Source organism: Lactuca virosa, chromosome 8 (assembly GCF_052849685.1).
Source record: "Lactuca virosa cultivar CGN04683 chromosome 8, Lactuca_virosa_CGN04683_v6, whole genome shotgun sequence".
NCBI classification, from domain to species: Eukaryota; Viridiplantae; Streptophyta; class Magnoliopsida; order Asterales; family Asteraceae; genus Lactuca; species Lactuca virosa.
Genome location: NC_136433.1, coordinates 42,769,336 through 42,776,508, shown reverse-complemented (window position 1 = coordinate 42,776,508; position 7,173 = coordinate 42,769,336). Strand labels below are relative to the sequence as shown.

At 35.2% G+C, this 7,173-nt stretch overlaps 2 non-coding genes across 2 annotated transcripts; both read left to right on the top strand.

Moving 5' to 3' along the window:
- Nucleotides 1-6,710: 6,710 nt before the first annotated feature.
- Nucleotides 6,711-6,782, top strand: TRNAE-UUC (transfer RNA glutamic acid (anticodon UUC)). The gene has a single exon. It is a non-coding gene; the product is annotated as a tRNA-Glu (tRNA).
- Nucleotides 6,783-6,885: 103 nt separating this feature from the next.
- TRNAY-AUA (transfer RNA tyrosine (anticodon AUA)) lies at nucleotides 6,886-6,968 on the top strand. The gene has a single exon. It is a non-coding gene; the product is annotated as a tRNA-Tyr (tRNA).
- Nucleotides 6,969-7,173: the final 205 nt, after the last annotated feature.

The window sequence follows — 7,173 nt, the reverse complement described above, 5'->3', positions numbered from 1 at the left end:
TTCAAGCATATCAGGCGTATCTTTTTTCCAGGATAATGGTATTATACATCACAAATCAACACCATTACGCCTCAACAAAATGGGATTGTTGAACGCAAACACAAGCACATTTTAGAAACAGCTCGAGCTCTTTACTTTCAATCTGGTGTTGGTGTCTCTTATTGGGGTGAATGTGTTAAGGTTTCGGTCCATCTTATTAACAGAATGCCTTCTAAAATTCTGCATGATCGAAGTCCTTATGAAGTGTTACATAAAATGAAACCATCTTACCAACACCTACGAAGCTTTGGATGCTTGTGTTTTGTTTCTACAACGCTATCTAAAAGAGACAAGTTCCTGCCACGAGCGAATCCATGTGTTATGATTGGTTATACAACTGGACAAAAAGGATATAAAGTGCTTGACCTGGTAACCAAAGACATCTACATTTCACGAGATGTTAAGTTTTTTGAAGACATTTTTCATTTACATTCTTCTACAACACCTATCAACACTTCTTCATTCAATTCTTGTCTTCCCACTGAATCTTCTGATGATACTTCTTCACAAAGTATTGATACTTCTGTTCCTTCTCCTTTACCTGATCCATCCCCAGATCATCCACCCTTGAGAAGGACTACTCGTGTAAGACAACCTCCTACACGTATTCAAGATTACATTTGTCAAAATGTATTTTCTGAACACTCCCATTTGTTATGTTCTCATACTCTTACCAACTTGTGTATTGGTTCTTCACAAATAAATCCTCATAGTTATTCTATGAATGTTGTTACATTTGATGAAAATGATCCTAGTACTACATCAAAACCTGCATTTTACAATGAAGCTAAAGGACAACCACAGTGGGAAGAAGCCATGCAGAAAGAGTTACATGCTTTAACAACAAATAACACATGGGATCTTATTACTCTTCCTAAGGGTAAAAAACCTATTGCATGTCGTTGGGTTTACAAGATTAAATTTCGCACAGATGGTAGCATTGAAAGACATAAAGCACGCTTAGTGGCTAAAGGATTCACTCAAAAAGAAGGTGTGGACTTTCATGAAACATTTTCTCTTGTTATCAAATTCAACACTGTTCGGTGCATTGTTTCTCTTGCTGTTAAACGCGGATGGAATATACATCAATTTGATGTTAATAACGCGTTTTTGCACGGTGATTTACATGAAGAAGTGTATATGTGTATTCCACCTGGTCTTGAAGTCTCTAATCCTACTCTTGTTTGCAAACTTAACAAGTCGTTATATGGACTGAGACAAGCTTCGAGGCAATGGTATGCAAAATTGTCTCATTTTCTATGTTTAAAGGCTATAAATGATCATCAAATGATTATTCATTGTTTCTTAAGAAAACTACAACCACTATTGTATTGTGGCCATTTATGTGGACGACATACTAGTTACAGGTGATGACACTGATGAAATATTGGATCTTAAAAAGTCATTACATGAGAAGTTTCAAATAAAGGACTTGGGATATATCAACTATTTTTTGGGTCTTGAGTTCAATAAAGTTGATTCTGGAATGATTGTTCATCAACAGAAATATATCAAAGAACTCTTGAAAGCATATTCCATGATTGATGCAGTACCTGTTACAACACCACTTCCTCCAAAACTTCATATTTCTCATACAATGGATGATCCTTTACAAGATCCAACGATTTATCGACAGCTTATTGGCAAATTAAACTTTCTTTTGCACACCAGACCATATCTTGCTTTCTCAATTCAGTTTTCAAGTCAATTCAATCAATCCCCAAGTCAATCACATTATGATGCTGCTTTACATGTCTTGAAGTATCTCAAAGGATCTATGACACAAGGGTTGCATTTTAATAATTCACCCACATACAATCTTGAAGCCTATTGTGATTCAGATTGGGCGTCTTGTCCTCTCACAAGAAGAAGTGTTAGTGGGTTTTTCATTCTTTTTGGTGATACTCCCATTTCTTGGAAGTCAAAGAAACAAGTTACTGTTTCTTTATCTTCAGCCGAGGCTGTATCATTCTATGCACCGAGTATGTGCTGAATTAGCATGGATAAGTCGCCTCTTAACAGAGTTGAATGTTCCATACATAACCGCAATTCCTTTGAAATGTGATAATCAAGCTGCTATCTACATTGCAACCAACCCAGTATTTCATGAGAGGACGAAACATATCGAATTGGATTGCCATTTTGTAAGAGAAAAGTTGCAGGCTGGTCTTATTACTTTGTTTCATGTCAATTCTAAGCAACAATTAGCACATCCCTCTATGGTCCTCAACATCAACAAGCAGTCTCCAAGCTTGGTTTCCTTCCGTATCCCCTAGCTTGAGAGGGGGTGTCAACGTACATGATTCATGGGAAATATTGTAATTTAGCATAAGGATATTTTAGTAATTAATCATAGAGTTTGTTACAGTTCTGTTTTAGATGTTTGCATACAGTTAACTTCTATACGAAGTATATATGATGTAATGTTCATAATTTTTACAATCAATGAAAGATTCAAGCTATTCTTTTTTATTCTTTCATTGAAGATTTACAGGATTAGCCAAGATCTTGATAATGATTAAATTTCTTAATTTAATCCGTAAGGGCAGTGACAGCTACAGATCACGAAGGGGATCTAGGGTTTAAAGAAGTTAGAAATGAGAGAAAATGTGACTTTAGAGAGAGACATATTTGCAAACGAGGAGCCTTCAGCAGGAAGACACCAGAAATAGTAAAGTGTTGAATTTCGTAATATACAAATAGCAAGAAGATTTTAGACATTTATATTTAACAAAATAACAAATTGGCGTGTAATGATATTAAATAAATCATCAAGTAAAGAACTTCAAGTGATGTTTGATTTTTAGTTTTAGTTTTTTTTTTAAAGAATCAAACTGTAGTTTTTGGGTGTTAGTTAGTTCGATTTTAGTTTCAACATGTGACTTACCTCGTTGCTTGCAGGAACAAGAAACTAATCCTTGGGGGTCAATCAGTGATAGGAGACATCAGGAACCGCAATAATCCCAAGGCTTTTCAGTACAAAATCCCCGAAAACGCGAGACATGGCAAGCCCCGGTGAGTCATGATGAGGTAACCACACTCGATCTATATGTGGTTCTTCTCTCAGCGCCATCACCCTACCATTTGACTTTCTTATTCGATCTGCTTCCGCTGCTCAAAAGTTTAATCGTTACTTCATATAAAAACACAACCCAACCCAAATGATCTCAGAATAATCATATAATATAAACACTTACAAGGTACACTTGGTTTGAGATCAATGGTCAATTGCACAGGCGTAATTCCATTTCCAACAATTGTTCCTATCACCGCTCTCGAATCACCATGGCCATCAAACACCCCACTAAATGCTCCATCTTCCATTCCATAGTCCTTCATCAAGAATCATATCATCATTAAGAATAAAAAATTGATATATATATATATATATATATATATATATATATATACCTATTGAGATTTGGCACATACGATCTAAAGAAAGAAAATGGTGAATTTGAGTAATGAATCACAAAGAGTGAGATAGGAAACCTGGTAAAGAATGGTAGCATCTTAATTGAATCCTTTGGATCCTTGATGTGTATGGATGGAGCGAATTCTTTTATTGGAAGGGGTATGTTGGTAATATATGATGTTGTCATGGCCATAGTCAATCTCATGAATCTCTGGAGATGCCCTGGATATGCAGATAGCCATTACAGATTTTAATAACCAAAGGCTTCATAAGATGCACATCATGAGTGAGAATACAAAAATGTTGCGAGCGTAGTATGGTAAACTCACATGAGACTTACCGGGAGGGGTTGTTTGGCTAATAGAAGTAGTGTCTGAGAAATTACTATGACCCTTGACTGTATTATAGTTTGAGCACAATCAGCACCATCTCATCCCAAATATGCCACCAAAGCATAACCAAAATTACTCCTAATATTAGTCGTTCAAACAGTTAACAAAACATCACTAACAAATATGGTAGTATTTTCGTTTCCACGGAAACTACATAAAACATATATACTTTCACTTGCAATTATGGGTTAACCAAGGGCGCCGAAGGAAGTTCTATTCCGAATGGATAAATTATCTGAGACAATCAAGATTATAAATTTAATTGGAATGATTGAAAATACAAAAAGTATGGCCATAATTGTGGTACTAAAGAATACATGTGACTTGGGCTCTTCTGGTGCAAACTTGCAACACCAGAACCATTCAGATTGAAAAAAAAAATCTAATAAACTGGCAGCAAATATACAAATTTGAGAAAAATATTAAGTTAATTAAAATGATGAAATTAGAAATTGTAGAATTTGAGTACTGATACCTACCGGGTGATCAAAGAAGCAAGGGTATCGTGAGATTTTATGTTTACCATCTCTGGTAGTCGTCCCACTTCTTCCTACATTAAAGAAAAAGTTGTAATGAAACAAATTGTAGTACTTACAAAAAATTAGAAAGAAACAAAGTACACGGATGTGATTTTGGGGGTGAGTCGTCAATTTATATATCAAATGCATATGTTTTCAACATTATCAAACGAAGCTACATCTGTGGAACTTGTTTACCGTCTACAAATGCCTTTCCAAAGTGAGCCTTCTTTTTAGATGCATTGTTAGCAACAATTTAACATAAAATTTTTGTGAATTGAAACTTGAAAGATCAGGGAAATCATGATCAAAAGTCAAATTAAAGTTGGAAAACCAAGGGCATTATCAAACAATCAAACCCTGTTGAAATGAATAAAAAACATATAGCAAGCTTTCAAATAGAAAAATATAATATCGAAATTACCAAAAAATGTATTAGCATGGGAGAAAAGTGTTACATTAACCTTATATATTGCTCCGGATGATCAAGGAAGAGGGAATTGAAGTCATACCTCAACTACCCTTTTTGTTACTTCAAGTTTAAGCATTGCTTCCTGTAGCTCTGGAATCGAACATTTCATCGAACACATGGCGTGCAAACGAAATAAAATTCCAATTAATAAGAAAATCTTTGAATATAACCAATAATACACTGAAAATGATTCAATAATCAGGAAACAAAATCGTACCTATAAATTAGAAGTATCCTCAGAACAAAAAACATCTCTTTAATCTCGTCAACTTCTCAGATGACTAAGCTTCAACTGGTGTGCGACCTGAGACAGAAGGTAGAAACATATTTGTTGGCGTTGATGGTGACGACATAATAGGGTTAGGGTTTCTTGTCTTGAAAGAAGGTAGAATATAGGTGATAGAGGGGGTGGCGATGGCGGTGGCTATATTAGGGTTTCAAAAACTAGATGTTCATTATTGTTTTCTTGAGCATACACATGTGCGATTATGGTTTTGAGAGGAGAAACAGAGGTAGAGATAAGTAGAGTTGCAGGACATCGATCATCCAGTGTAGAAGGATAATAGAGGAAGGGATGCCCGGTGACATTCTATAGGTTGTAGTGGCGGCGGAAGGCGAGTGAGGAGGGTGGTGGTACCGAAGGTCCACCGGAAACTGAAGCAAGTAAGGAGAGAGATAAAAGAGATGTGGGTTTGACGGCGTCTGATGTTGTGTCGATGAGGTTAGGGTTAAGATAGGGTGAAGATACGATGAGTTACACGGTATGATTGTAAGCTTAATAAGATTGTACATCATGTTGTAATAGGTATACCTCTTAAATTTCAAGAAATAGACAATTTTGATTTGTATCTTCAATTTTTGGAAACTTAGAAAGTTCGTCTGTCAAACCCTGATCAATGAACCTACAAAATTCTTCAAATTGTATTTGATTAAATCCAGGTATTGTGGACATTGCGTCTATCCTAGATTTTTTTGAAATTGTCAGTTATTTATATTCACCCATCTCAAATTCTCCAAAAACAAAAAAATATACCATTTTGGCTGGCTCATTATCCATCAAATCCTATAGCAATGATGGAATTTCGATTCCATGAATCTTTTACTGGAATCTATGAGATAGGTGGAATTCAAATTTATACCTTAATTTCAATTTAATTTAAATTGTCATTTTTAAGAGATGAAAATGGAACGGAATTGAAAAAACAGTCCTAGAAACATAATTCTCCTGCTTAGTCTTACTATGCTTTGCGATTTTTTTTCTAATATAAAAACTGAGTCAGTTTCTTATATCATAATGTAAAACGGTATTGATATTCTAATCTACTTGAATATTAAATACCATAAAACTAAAGGAATGTTGTATTGATGAACCCGACGGATATACCTAATGTCTTTTCTCTTTATTTTATTTTTTATTGCCCTCCTGTCGTCAATTGACAGTATTATATATATATATATATATATATATATATATATATATATATATATATATATAATTTGATATGACTTTGATATGATTTAGGGCTCAATAAATTTCCCAAATCAGACATTGGTAAATCAGTTTTTTGTATCTCCTGCTCTGCTGATTCAGAGGTACCGTATCTTGGATCCAATGCAAAACTCTTTCTTAATGAGAGAGATAAAGATGAGAAAGACCAATGAAATAAAGTTGAAAGATTGTATAGTTTAATGGTAAAGTTTGATTAACATTAACCCTCAGAAAAGTTAATGAGTTTTTCGGTTTGATTCATATCCTATTCGTCTTCTAAAGGTGTCCCTTGGCTGATTTATATTAAGTTAAGGTGGCCTTAGGCCTTATTCCCTATTGTATTTGTATTGTGTAGTGCTTTTTGACTTCCTAAAGGTGGCCATAGGCCCCTATGGTCCAGTGGTTACGACCTCTCTCTTTCACGGAGAAAACGAGGGTTCAAGTCCCTCTAGGGGTATACCAAGACCATAAGAGTAGGATTTTATCAAAAGTGAAATGTATTTGTCAAGTCCGCCTGGTAGACGAAAGGAAGTTGATTATGGAACGTCTAATTAGGCGTTGGGTCGATGCCCGAGTGGTTAAGGGGACGGACTATAAATTCATTGACAATATGTCTACGCTGGTTCAAATCCAGCTCGGCCCAAAAATTCGCCAATATACTATCAAATGGTAGAACCCTATTGCTCTTAAGAAATACATGATAAGAGAGAATAAAAAAGAATCCAAACTTTCTATTAGATCTCTTCTTATTTCCCTGGGATTGTAGTTCAATAGGCAAGAGCACCGCCCTGTCAGTCCCGACGGATCAAATAAGTACATCAATTCACCTCTCCATTTTATGTGAAATG